At 46.3% G+C, this 14,817-nt stretch overlaps 1 pseudogene; it reads left to right on the forward strand.

Moving 5' to 3' along the window:
- The first annotated feature begins 1,468 nt into the window (after positions 1 to 1,468).
- Positions 1,469 to 12,377, forward strand: LOC103277387 (annotated as a pseudogene).
- The last annotated feature ends 2,440 nt before the right edge of the window (positions 12,378 to 14,817 follow it).

A 14,817-nucleotide genomic window follows, 5' to 3' on the forward strand; every position in this document is an offset into this window, starting at 1 on the left:
GTAACCAACTAGGAAATACACAACCCCATATTGTTCAAGGTAATTGTAACTCAGAAGAGTAACAGGATTTATGTAATCTGAGCACTGGTTTGTGACAGTAACTGTTTGGGATCTAAACACTAATAAAGAAAGAAACTGAGGCCCCCTTCCATTCTGGGAGCTTTTCTGTCCTCTCAAGAAATCCTGCTTTAAAAAAGAAGAAGAAATAAAGAAAGAAACTGAGTAATGGTCATAAGACACATAGTCATTATTAATCTATAGTGGGGGGAAATACGTAACTGTTTTATTATACATATTAGAGGGAAATTATGAACAGGTTTTTGGTGGTTACACATCCTATTCCTGATCCCGTGTTATCAGAATAAAACTCCTTACTTCTCCTGGCTTTCTGCTGCTCAAATTTGACTGACCAGGAGGGAAGCAGCCATTGGATCTGCATAACATAATCACTGTGTTAATGATAGAGCACTAGACCACCACCCACACCCTCCTGCCCTAGCACCTGAGGGTGAACTATGGTCAGGGCGACATGGCCTGTCAGAGAGCAGGCCTGGGGCTTTCCCAACTCTAGGGGCCTCTCCTGTGGACCTCAAGTGTCTGATTCCAGAAGGTGTGGTTGGGACAGGGCCTTTGGGAAGCATACCTAGCTCCAAGGACCTGAAAGTTTTCTGCAAACAGATGTGGACAGGAGACCACTGGACTCCACCTGGAAACATGAACGAACTGACAGGCCAATTCCAAGTTCCTGGGCACCGCCCTCCCCATATCTCCACAAGTATAGTCATGTAACAGCCCAGCACTAGCCCCCACAACGAGATACACAGCGCCTCCTGCCGCCAGAAGCATGGAGGCAGTAGAGGTTCTGGCTTCTGGCCCTGGAATTACATTCCCCAGATGTCCGTGCTACACACTCGGACCCGTCGGGACTTCAGGATAGCCCGAGCCCGGTGCCTACTGGGAAAGGGAGTCCGAAGCATGCGCAACACAAAGGCTTTGGGGAGCTGTAGTTCGTGCCTGTTTCGCGCAGGTGCACTTTCTCAGAGCGTCACCGAACTTCTTTTTGTGGCACTTGGGTTCCTTTTGTGGGAGCCTGGTTCGCTCACTCGCTTGTCCATCCGACCATTCGTCGGTTTCATCATCCGTTGCGAGACCTGTCTGCTGGCCGAGCTCCGTGCCCGCCAACTCTGGGCTGCGAACCCGAGGCCTGGTCCTGGTCCCTGAGCGCATGTTCTCTTGAGGAGTGTTTGATGGGTGTACTGGGACAAGCGTGTGATGGGAACGAGGGTGAGCCCAACGTGTAGCATGGTGTGTTGTAAAGCCTGACTGAGCCCAACCTCAGCTTCGTGCATGGCGGGGCTCCATGCTGTGATCGTGCAGCTGGGAGTGCGTGGCGACCTGCGAGGCTCCTCTGGGTGAGGGAGGCTACCGAGCAGCCCACTCCCGCAGGGATGCCACCACCGAGGGGGCCATGGAGATCCTGAAGCCCAAGGGGACAGGTACGGTCATGCTCTTTTAGTCAGTGTGTCTGTGGATTTGCACTTGAGGATATTGACACTCAGAGGGGTCAGGCTAGTTTCTCAGAAGCATCCATCAGATCAGGCATCATTTTTTCCCACTCACACACGTTGATGGAAGGAAGGGAATGGCAGAATGTGTCCTCCAGAATTGGGGTGTCTGGGACACAGAGGCAGGATCCTTTGATGCCGGATCAGATTGTGCTGGCTGTTGGGCTGGTCCCCCACCTGCCAGAGCAGTACCTGCCACCTTTGGTCCTTGTCTCTGCCCGAGAGGGTGGGCTTCAGTTCAGCTTACCTGGCAACTCTGGGCAGAACAACCCTCTTAACACATTTCTCCTTCCCCAGATTTTTCCACTCAGGATCCTGCTCTTTCCCTCAAAGGGAATCCACAGGGTATAGCCAGCTGGGGTCTTCTGGAAGCCAGGTATGAGGTGAATGATTGTGTTTTCTTTCTTCTTTATTAGGGTTGGTACATTTCTTCTCTAGCCCTGGCTCTTCACCTAGGGAACTGCTCCAGTGGGAACAGCTTTAATTTTAGAGTCCACATGTCTTCCTAGGTGTGCTCAAGATATACTCTTTCGAATGTCCTTCCAGCCTGATTCATTGGGTCACTTGCCTGAACCTGTGTGCCCAGTACTGTTCTGGGAGCTCTGAGACATGTTTTTAGTGGAAACTGAGCAAGTCAGTGACAGCTCATATGAGGTTGCTTCATTATCTCCACATGTTGGCAGATGGTTGGTGCAGACCCAGGGAATGTTTGCAGTTGTTTGTCTTTGTTTGGTTGAGTTTACTGAGATAGAATCAGGCAGAGGCATGTGAAACAGCCGAAGAAGGTCTGCACCACAGCACTGGAGTAAGAGTGACAGTGGGGGACAGGTCCCTGTGTGCTTACTCCTACTGGGCCCCTGATGTGGGGCCTTCATGGAGAGACCCGGAGGCTTAGAGAACTGGAGGGCTCATGAGAAATTGGCCCTGGGGCCACTTCTGCTGCTAAGTGGAACCCAAATCTCTCCTTTTACAGACTTTGGATTTTGCTCCCCATTTTGTTCTTCCACCTAAATCAACCCACGCCATGGTGGTGTTCAGAAGGGTGCAGTTAACAAGGAGAGTACAGTGGAATGAGAGGTGTGGAAGGTTAAGGGTCCTTTGTTTTTGTTTTATTAGGATTTTGTGATTTTGTTACTCTCCCTCTCAAAGGAGGTGAGGGCTGATGACAGACAGACAAAGAATTGTAAAATGTGTATTGTAAGCTATGCCTCACTTCTGTAGTGTACTAGAATGCTCTGTAGTTTTATGAAACATTCAGAAGGTATGATAGTCAAATACAATACATGATCCTTGATTGGTGCTGAGATCCCCCTAAAAATCTGTAAAAGACAGTTGGGACATTTGAAAATGGGTTGTATCTCAACACTATATCAAAAGTAAATTTCGTGGGTGTGATAATACTGTGGTGATTATGTAAAAGAATAACCGTAGGAGTGCTATAAGCTTAATAATGTAGGATTGGGCGTTATTAAGCTTATATCACTCCTACAGGTATTACCTTCAACTGGTTCAGCACAAAATGTGTGTGCATGTCTGTGCACACACATATCTCAAGGTTGTAGTGTTCTTCTTGTGTAACTGAGTTATTCCTAAGATGCCAACTTGTTAGATCCTTGAATAACTGGTCTCCCCTCCTGAGTACACTTTGCCTTCAGCATTCTCTCTTGACAATCTTATTCACACCCATGGTACAAGTTTTCTGGACTCCTGGGACACTTTTTTTTGCCCTATCCTAATTTTTCTCTCTTTTGTGAGGTGGAGAGAGGCAGCCTCAACCTCCTGGGCTCAGATGATCCTATGCCTCTGCCTCTCAAATAGCTGGGACTATGGGAGTGCACTGTGACTGGCTAATTTGTGTGTGTGTGTGTGTGTGTGTGTGTGTGTGTGTGTGTGTGTGTGTGTGTGGAGACAAGGTCTTACTATGTTATCCAGGCTGATCTTGAACTCGTAGGCTCAAGTAGTCTTCCTGCCACAGCCTCCAGGAGTGCTGGGATCACAGTGAGCCTATGTCCTGACTTCTCTACTAGTTTCATTAACGTAGTAACATCTGATTCCTACACACACCCTGAGACTTTTGTTTCCTTTCCTGCAGAGTGAAGTCACACTGGACATGGGCTTCTCCTAGTGGCCTTGAAATACACCCCCAGAAGGTCTTGTGTCAAGCTCAGACCTTCCCCTCCTCTTGCTGGTTTATGCCCCTCACACCAAAGCCACATATCCTCTGACAGCCCCACTGGCCAGCACCACATTCTGCTGCCTCTGGAGCTTTGTGTGAGCCCATTTTCTCCCTCCATCAGCCACCACCATCCTTCATACCCGCATACCTCAGTTAGGAGCACGCTCTCACCATCTGTCTTTATTTCTACCTTCTTTTTTTTTTTTTTTTGAGTTGGAGTCTCACTCTGTCACCCAGACTGGAGTGCAGTGGCTGCTCCCGGTCACCACAGCCTCGACCTGCTGGGCTCTGGTGATCCTTCCACCTCAGCCTTCCAAGTAGCTGGAATTAAAGGCATGCACTACCACACCCAGCTGATTTTTTGATTTATTGTAGAGATGAGGTCTCGCTGCCCAGGCGGGTCTCAAACCCGCGGGCTCAGGCAATCCACTCACTTCAGCCTCCCAAAGGCACAGGATTACAGGCTGAGCCACCGAGCCCGGCTATTTCTACCTTCTTATCTCCCTGAAATCCAGTGTTTTTTGGAGTCAGGTTTATTGAGTTATAGTTTATATACAGCTTGGCTCTCCATTTTTAAGTATACAATATGGCAAATTTTAGCAAAAATATGCTGTCGTGTAAGCAGTACTACAATTGTGAGATAGAACATTTTCCTCACCCCCAAATTTCCTCCTGCCTCACTGCGTTCAGTTCTCTCCTCCTCACTCCTGATAACAACTATAGTTTTGCTTTCCTAAGAATTTCATATGGTGTCTCTGACACATTTCACGCATTTAGTATATGCTTTTGAGTTCATCCATGTTGTCGTGCAAATCAGTAGTTTGTTTCTTTTTATTACTGAGTAATATTCCATTTGTATTAGTCTGCTAGAGCTGCCATAACAAAGTATCTTGGGCCAGAGGTCTTAAACAACAGAAATTGAATGTGGGGGGGTGGCAGTAGTGGGAAATGCTGCTACTGTGGGGGCGGGGCATACCTCATCATCAATACCTGCATAGTGAACATTTGTATACCTAACCCTGAATTATACCCCACATTTTCAAAATTAAAAATTAAATTTTTTTTTTTAGAAACTCAGAAACTAGGCGAAGTGGGGAACAAAGGGATGCCCAAACTCTACCTGTACAATGGCCACTTGTATACCTAATCCTGAGTTGTACCCCACATCATTAAAATAAAATTTTAAAATTAAAAAAATATTAGCCAGGCGTGGTGGTGCATGCCTGTAGTTCCGACTACTTGGGGCTGAGGCAGAAGGATCGCTGGAGCACAGCAGATCAATGCTGGGGTGGCTGTGAGAGTGCCACTGCACCCCAGCCTGGGCAAGAGTGAAACTCCAACTAAAAAAAATTAAAAATTAAAAAAAGACTGTATCTGTACATACAGTGACATCCTGAGGTACTGGGGTTTGTGACTTCAACTTAGAGGGGTACGCAGTTCAGCCCATAACACTATTGGATGGATATTCCACAATATATTTATCCATTCACCAACTGATGAACATTTAAGTTAACAGGTTTTGACTATTACAAAGGATTTTTATGAGCTCTTAATTAATTGCTACATCATTATGTAATGTTTCTCTTTATGTCTGATAAGTCTTCTCTCTGAAATCTACTTTGCAGTTAATATAGTCACTTCAGCTTTATTTAGATTAGAGTATGCAGGGTGTACATTTTTCTGTTCTTTCCCTTTTAACCTGTCTTTGCCTTTGTATTTAAAGTGTTTCTCTGTAGTTGGCATATAGTTGGGTCTCACTTTTAAATTCAGTTTGATTATCTCCAACTTTTTTTTATATTTATAGAAATAAAGTGTTGCCCAAGCTGGTCTCAAACTGCTGGGTTCAAGCATTCCTCCCACCTCAACCTCCCAAAGTACTGGGGTTACACGCCCAGCTAATCTCCACCCTTTAATTGAAAAAGATTAGACCATTCACATTTAGTGTAATCCCATTCACATTTAGTGTAATATGGTTGGACATATATCTGCCATTTTGCTATTTGTTTTCTGTCTTTTTTATTTCTGGATTCTTTCCTTAATGTCTTCTTTGAGTTAAACAAATATTGTCCTGGTATGCTCTTAATTCTTGTGATTTCATTAACTTTTTTTCATTTTAGTTATTTGATTGGATTATTTGATTGGATGCTGGACATTGTCAATTTTACTTCTGAGTGGGTTTTTAGAATTCTTTAAATGTTCCTGGGATTTTCCTGAGATACAGTGGAATTACTTGGCATCAGTTAAATCCTTTTAAGGATCAAAGCAAGTCTTGGCTGGAGTGGTAGTCAGGATACCAGGGGCCACAGGGAGGCATGAGGCAGGAAGGATTGGAAGACCATGAGGGGACTCCAGGTGGTCTCCTTTGGTCTCTTGGGGTTCCTTGGGGCACAGAAATTTCCTTCCTTAGACTGTAATAATGTTTTCTAACCTAGGATTGGATCCTTTTGTAGTAGTGAGGATTTTTGTTGTTTGTTTTGTTTTTGTCTTCTGAGTGTAGTCTCACTCTGTTGCCTAAGCTGGAGTACAGTGGTATGCTCACAGCTACCACAGCCTTGACTTGGGCTCTGGCAATCCTTCTGTCTCAGTCTTCCAAGTAGCTGGAACTATAGACATGCATCACCTTGCCTGGCTCATTTTTAAATTTATTGTAGAGACAAGGTTTCCTCCAGTTGCCCAGGCTGGTTATGAACCTCTGGGCTCAGGCAGACTTCTCTCCTCCACCTCCCAAAGTGCTATGATTAGAGGTGTGAGCCACTGTGCCTAGCAGTAGTGAGTTTTGAATAGAGTTTCTGAGTTCTTTGTACTATTCTTTCAAGTTTTGTAAGTTTGAAATCCTTGACCCTGAAAAGCATGTCATCTCACCCAGACTGTAGGGCATAGTGCAGCAGTCATGTGCAGCCCCCCACAAACTGCCAGGGCTGAGTGGCGTCCATTCAGACTTGCTCTCCCAGTCTAGAAGGCGGGGGAGTGTACATGCCAATTCTTAGCCCCCACCCCCGGGTTCCTGCTTGCCTACTCAGCATGGTCAGTGTCTAAAGTACAACATTCTGTGCTTAGGAGATCACTTAAAGTTAACTCTTTACTCATAAGGTCCTTAATCTGTGGCTCCCTTGGAACTGTGGACACAGAACCAGTCTTGTCCTGGGTAAATAAGAACATGCATGTCATTTCAGGAATCAGTGACTTTCAAGGATGTGGCCGTGAACTTCACCCAGGAGAAATGGGCTCAACTGGACTCCCCTCAGAGGGCCCTGTACCAGGATGTGATGTTGGAGAACTACTAGAACCTTCTTGCCCTTGGTAAGGCAATTCCCCTGAGGCTAGGTGTTTGTTCTCAGCCTTCCTCTACATGACCGATCTTACAGAGGAGCCCTTAGCACCAGCCCTGGAGCCAGACATATTATGACATGAGAGACTGCCTCTGCCTCGGGGCATTCATGGTCAGGGCCCTCAATTATGCCAGAAGTTCCCAGGAGACAGTGTGATAGCTGGTGGCATGCCTGCTTAGAGTTGCTCCTGGTCCCAGGATGGGGGTCTAGGGAGAGGGAAATGGGACCTTGGGGCCTTTGGAACCCAGCCTGTCCTGGAGCTGTCCTCAAGCAGAAAAGGGAGTGTGTCAGCAAATGGGGTTCTGCATGCACTGCAGTTTAGGTACCATGACTGAAACTTTTCACCACTGTTGGGCCCAAGAGGCTTCCTGGTCCTGGGGACAGTGATGTCACATGCCTTGTCACTGTTCACGGGGCATCCTATAAGGTTGGCTGGGCCTGGAGAACTGCAGCATGCCTAGCCCCTGCTTTCTCCCCACATGCAGGGCCTCCAGTCCATAAACCAGATGTGATCTTCCATCTGGAATGGGGTGAGGATCATGGTGGGTGCAGAGGGAAGTCCCTTGGAGGGCCTTGTCCAGGTGAGCAGGCAACACAGGTGCTGGCCCCAGCCCTGGAACCCCCTCCTCACTTCCTCCTATGGCTCCTGCTTTCCTTCGGCAGTTCCAGTGCCCTGGCTGTATCTGTGCCTCCTCAGGGCCTCTGCCAGACCCTCCCATCACCCTTCCTTCAGCACATATTGAGCACTGACTGTATACTGGAAATACAGCAGTGAACAAAACCAGCCAAAATGTCTGCCTGTTGCTGGGGTCAGGAGACAGGAATCATACCTGCATGTGTGTAGTTGACAAGCAGTGTTGCTGGGGGATGGGGGTGTATATGGGATTAGGGTCAGGGCTTTCTCTCTGAAAAGAGAGGCAGGGAGAGGGGAGGAGAGGAGGGAGGCAACCTCAGTCAGAATCAAGGTCAGTGAGGGGCCACTGGGTCATGGTAAAGATGCTGGTCCTCCCCATGGGAGAGGGGACCAGGACAGGTCCTGAGTAGAACATGGAACATGGTCTCAGTTTTTCTTTTCCAACATTTTCCCCCATGAATTTCTGAGTAGCTTAATAAGTGAACCCACTCATTTCAACTGAATGTAGTGGACAATGACTGATGAGCATATTAGACATCTGGAAAGCTTGAGAAACATACCAATTGTAGGAAAGGCAGCCAGCAAACAGTTAAACTCAGAGCCATGGGACATACGTGTGTGGGGGCTGGGAGGCGTGGAGGAACAGGTGGGGAGGCGGCCCCTCTTCACCCTCCTTTCTCTCTCACACATACCCCAGCTTTCAGCCTGCAATTGCAGACACAGCCCGAGCTTATGTTGCTCTCTTCATCCTCTTTGCCCAAATTACAGGTTTTTAAAAAACTAATATTTTTGTTTGATTAGTAGATGTTTATACTGAAGATAAGATAATAGAGAAGCATTGGAGTCTTCCATCACCGTCTGCCCAGAACCAACCCATTTCCTTTTTTCTGCACTTCATCTTACTGTCCTGTGTATGGACAGGCATGTTTGAAGAGCCACACACACCCTGGACTTCACAGCATGCACACTGCAGTCCCACCTTCTACACAGGCCATGACATGTACAATATCTCATTAGATCTCATTAGATGGACATGCCCTGTCATTTCATCTGTTGCTGCCAAAACCACTTTTTTTCTGGCCTTGGTCCCTTCTTTGTGCACCTTCCAGAGACTCACCACCCATATGGTGTCATCTGTACTGTACTGACATGGCTGTCAGCTTCTGAGCTGCAGCTTGTGTTGCTAAACATTATGTGGGCCATTGCCACAAGTTTGAAACTAGACTCAGAACTAAGTGGCCCTTCTTTTCATCTTCCCATCCCTGTCTTTGTAAAAGCTTCTACTATCCACCCAGACCTGGCGGGCTGTTGAGGTCTCACCCTCTCTTCCCCTCTCCTGTCACCTTCTATCAATAGCAAAGGAGCACCAACAGTGACAGCTCCTAAATATTTCTCAAATGTGCCACTTCCTATTCATTCACTTCCTATTCTTCCTATTCAGCCATGGTGCTAATTTGATGTTGCCATTTTTCACCCGGATTATTCAGATGGCCTCCCTAGCTGGTCTCCTGCTAACCAGCTCGCTCCATCTCCTTACATGGTACCATAGCCATCTTTAAGTGACACCATTAGGCTCATGTTTGCCACCTGTGTCCCAGGCCTTCCTTCTCCACTGCACTCTGAGTCAGGTCCCTCAGGGCCCAGCATCTGTCCACCTAGCCAGAGCCCCCTAGCGGCCTTATCCCTCCACGTGGCTCATCCTGAGCTTCTGCACGTGCTGTTCCCTCTCTGCCTGGCTGTCTACCATCATTCCCACCAGGGCCATTCCACATGCGTGGTCCCTCTGAATGGGCCAGGACCCCATGCAGTGCCACAGGGACAGCTTTATCCACCACACTAGACTGCTCTCTTTGAAGCTTGGGGAAGATTGAAATAAAATCTCCTGTCAGCCTAGAACAATCTCTCTGCAGAAGTAGAAGAGAAAGAAAACCTTCTGGCTGGGTGTGGTGGCTCATGCCTATAATCCTAGCACTTTGGGAGGCCAAGGTGAGAGGCTTGCCTGAGCCCATAGGTTCAAGATCAGCCTGGGCAACTTGGCAAGAACTCATTTACAATAAATCAAAAAATTAGCAGGGCTTAGTAGTGTGTGCCTGTAGTTCCAGCTACTTAGAAGGCTGAGGTGGAAGGATAGCATGAGCCCAGCAGGTCGAGGCTGCGGTGGCCATGAGCTTGCCACTGCACTCTAGCCTGGGTGACAGCGTGAGACTCCGACTCAAAAAAAAAGCACCTTCTTATTGAAGAAGGATTTAACCAGCTATGATGCATGGTAGAGAAAGAAACCTTTCCTTCACAGAGCCAGGCAACTCCAACCCCACACACAGGGCAGCTGGTTCCACCCAAAGGAAAATGCAACATCTTGTATCTTATTGATAAGCAGGAAGTTGCACCTAGGGCTACACTCCCACAGAGACAGACAAAAGGGATGTATTCTCCTGCCCACTCTCATTTTATGGGTGTCAAGGACACAAAACAGGAGGCTCACTTCGCATTGGAAAAGATGTGTCTGCATCTCAAGACAGAAAGCATGTGCAGTTCCCAGTGTTCCAAGGGGAATGCACAGGGCTGTGGGGATTGGAAGATCCTTTTTCCCCTTTTGACTGCAGGGAACATTTTAATTTATCTTTGTAGACTTGTATTCACCTGTGTTTATGCCCAGCACCTGACATGGAGTTCACAAACAACAGGCAGTCAGTCAATGTTTCCATGAAACACTCAAATCCTGATCACTGACTCTGTGAATTCTGGCCCACTTGGTGTCTTTCTGAGATTCCCTTAGCTTCTCACCTCTCCAGGTCTTTCTGCTCCAGCAGCTCTTCCCATTCCCTCTTCCCTTCTATGGCTCACGCACCTCATGCTGGACTCTCCTTTGCCTCTGCCTTCATATCTACTCTTTGGCTGTACTGGTTTTTGGCTCTGTGGTTTTTATTCTTGTCTGAACTAATCCTCACCCCTAATTGGCTCTCAAATCTGAATTCCAGGGCCATGCTTTCACCTGCTTACAGAAAATTTCATTTTCCACTTCTTACAGAATGGGAGCCTAGACCTGAGATAAAGGAAGAGTTGTCCTAACAACAGGATATTTGCAAAAAAAGAACCATTCCCAGAGCTGATTGTGGAGCAGCTGACGAGGCCCAGTCTTCATGACACCAGCCTAGGCAGGGCATGGGCCTGGGAGGACCAGGTAGATGCTCTCCAGAGGAGACTGGCTGCACCCTGGAAGCAAGAGCCTACCACCCCTGGGGACATCCCCATGGAGTAGAGCTTTTGGGGACACAACGAGTCTGAGGAAAGTTTCCCTCTTAAGTGCACCTTGTTTGCCCAGCAAGGCATTCCCATGGAAGGGCACTCTCTGCACACTCACATGGAGGACATTCAGTCTGTGGAGGGTAGAACCAAAGCCTCCCCAAGCGTGTGTGCAGGGGAAACCTCTCTCAGTCAGGGGAGCAAGGAAAGTCCTCCCATGCACAAGCGGGTACTGTGGGAACCTGTTTGTGTGTGGTGAGTGTGAGAAAGCCTTCCCCCAGAGCACTTCTCTCACATTGCACTGGTGTTGGCACAGCCAGAAGAAGGCCTACAAGTGCACCAAGTGCCGCAAGGACTTCACCTGGAGCACCAACCTACTGGAGCACTGACGCATTCACACAGGTGAGAAGCCCTTCTTCTGCGGCGATTCCAGCAAGGCCTTCAGTTGCCACTCATCCCTCAATGTGCACCACTGGCGTGAAGGGCCCTACAAGTGTAGTGTCTGCAACAAGGCCTTCAGCTGCAGCTCGCTGCTCGACATGAACCTGCAGGTGCACACTGGCGAGAAGCCCTACAAATGTGGCAAGTGTGGCAAGGCCTTCAACCATCTCACGCACCTCACACACCACCACTGCATCCACACGGGTGAGAAACCCTACAAGTGTGGCGTGTGTGGCAAGGCCTTAGCCTGCCACTCATCCCACACGGTACATGAGAAGATCCACAATGGGGACAGGTCATTCAAATGGAGCGAGTGTGAAAAGGCCTTCAACAGCCGCTCACGCCTCACGCTGCACCAGAGGACACACACAGGTGAGAAGCCCTTCAAGTGCACCGACGGTGGGAAGGCCTTCAGCTGCCATGCCTACCTCCTAGTGCAGCGACGCATCCACATTGACGAGAGGCCCTTCAAGTGCAATGAGTGTGGCAAGGCCTTCAGCTCCCACTCCTACCTCATCGTGCAACAGCGTATCCATACAGGTGAGAAGCCCTTTGACTGCAGTAAGTGCTGGAAGGCCTTCAGCTGCTACTCATCACTCATAGTGCACCAGCGTGTCAACACTGGGGAAAAGTCCTACAAGTGCCACGAATGTGACAAGGCCTTCAGCCAGAACCACTGTCTCATCAAACACCAGAAAGTTCACTCCAGAGAGAAGCCCCTCAAGTGTGACGAGTATGGCGAGATGTTCAGCTAGAGTTCACACCTTGTGGAGCACCACAGGCTGCATGACGAAGGGAGGTCTTTTGCCATCCAGCTCAACAAACACTTGCTGAGCACATACTATGTGCCCAGCAGCCTGCTGGGAGCAGGGGATGTGGGGGTGAGGGACGTGACCCCGATGGACACATTGGATGTGGCAAAGCTATTGTGTGTGGCTCATCCCCCAACTGGCAGGAAGTTCCCTCTGGGGAGCAAACCTCACAGCTAACTGATGTGGTCTCATGTTGGGGGCCACTTTCTGAGCTGCCCTATGAGAAACTTTCTCCTGTTCCTTCCCGGCTCCTAGATCCAGGTGCTAGCTTCCCCAGATGCGTTAGCCCTGCCTTATTGCTCCATCGGATCTCCATGCCTGGAGCTCCCCTGGAAGAGATGCACTTTAGAAGAAGTGGCTTAAGGGCCATTCATGGTAGTCCTGTCACCTGTTTGATGGGCCTGGAAGTCATTGAGAAGGGGAGTAGATCTTTCCTGCAGATCAGAAGAAGCTATGTGACTGTGTCCTCGGACAATCTCCTGATGTAGGTTCAATTGGGAATTTCCTCTGGAAACTTTTCAGAAGAATAACAATAATAAAATAAAAAATATGAATAGCATTACTTCCTGTTGAACATTATTATATTCCTGGTTGGGAGAATAATCTTGAATGGTGGGCATTTGGGAAAAAGTGAATTTCCTGGACTTACCTCATACAAATAATTCTACTGCAGCATTGTGTGTTACTTACAACACAATTAGAAGTCTTCCCAGAGCACAGCATGGCCCATGTACTGAGGGACACCAGCCTATCTCAGAGAGGAAGCCCCTCCCAGCCTTCATTGGAGAGAGGAGCCATAGTCCAGAGCAATGGTGGTCTCCATGGCTGTCCCCCTTCAGGCTGTTGCACAAACCCTGGAAAAGGTGACCCTCCCCTGTTCTGACACTCTTGGCAGGGATAGAAAGGCAGAGTTCATCTGGAGTGAATGTTATTTCTACTTAGTCCTAAACAAGAATAAGCTTCCCTCTCAGTCATAATACTGTACATTTGTATAGAATGCTATAGTTTGTGACATGGTTTTAAATTATGCAGTCAAAATAACCACACTTCAAAGATGTGGACTTCAAAAAATAAAATACCAATGATTCTTAATAAAACTGCGTATCCCACTTTCATATGTTACCCTCTGTCTTTTTCATAGTAAAGTCTTGCATTACTTTTAATATAGTGTATCTATCATTTTAATCTTTTTTGCTCCTTAGCTGCATAGCAGAATTTTTTTCCCCCAAGTAACTGAATTGCCCTTGTAATTACAATTCTAAACGGAGGCAAGTGCTCTGTCGGGTCTATCAGATGCTCTTTTGTTGGATGTTGAAGTTATTATCATGGTTTCCTTTATCATAGATCTTCGCTGGGCATCATTTTGCATTTTACTGCTTTAGTGTTTCTTTAGATTTCCAGAAGTGAAACTTTGAGATAAAAGAAATAAACATCTTCAGGAGTTATTTTAATAGGTTGTTGGTTTCATTTCATTATGAAGAAATCAAATCACCAATAGTGATCAGATAGAAAAGTTCCCTGCTTTTCACCTCCTGTTAACAATTGGGCTTCCTGATTCCCTTTGCTCAGTGCTCACTGATGACGTCTTCATGGTCCTTGGTGTGTGTTGTCCTGTTGCTTTCTTCAAGAGTGTTGGTATTGGCCTCACAGTATGGTCCCCAGGGCCACATCATGACAGTCACAGGTCTGCTCCTCTAAAACAAATAGGAAGAGCCATATTTTATGACTGCACTGGTAAGAGAAAAATATTCATTATTTATTCATTATTATCATATTCTGTTTTCTTAATTTAAAATAAATTAAAATTAAAACTTTGGGGGGGTCCTGTACACTGTGCCTACTGTCTGCCCTGCAATAATTTGAATTTAATAAGCTGAATAATAAGTATCTTACTATTGAATAGTAATAGGAATAATCAGCATCTTATTATTTTACTTTACATCTTTGTTAACTAATGAGGTTAAATATTGGAAGTGTTTTTATTGTTGACCTTTATATATATATATATATATATATATTATATATATATATATATATATATATATATATTTGAATATGCCCTTTGTCCCTCTTTCCATTGAAGTCTTGGTATTTTTCTTTTATTTCCATGTAAATAACACTTTCCACTGGTTATATAAGCAATATGCATATATTGAGGACACTTGACAAATAATCACAAAATTATGAGAATAAAATGACCCTCAATATCAGTTATTGGATTGTTACCTGTAGAAAAGTACTATTGGCATTTTAGATACATTTCTTTCTGTTTTGTTTCTATACATGTAAACATATGCTTTGGCTTTTAGAAGAAGATAAGATTCATATTCTATAGAATATTTTTATCCTTTTTCATTTAGCATTTTATGATAAGCATTTTTCACGTTATGAAATATTTTTCGAACACATGATGGATGACCCCATCATTTTTCTGTCCTATAGCTATATCAAGATTTGTCTGTTCTTCTGTTGTTGAACATCAAGCTTGCTTATGTCCATAAATAATTCTTGAACCTAAATCTCTGTGCCCATCTTTAATTATTTCCTCAGAATAAATTCTGAGAAGTGCAGTTACCAGATGAAGGTTATGAACACTACAAGGTCATTTGTATTTCTA

The sequence above is a fragment of the Carlito syrichta genome, unplaced genomic scaffold, assembly GCF_000164805.1.
Source record: "Carlito syrichta isolate Samal-C Ts95f unplaced genomic scaffold, Tarsius_syrichta-2.0.1 Scaffold317619, whole genome shotgun sequence".
Taxonomy (NCBI): Eukaryota; Metazoa; Chordata; class Mammalia; order Primates; family Tarsiidae; genus Carlito; species Carlito syrichta.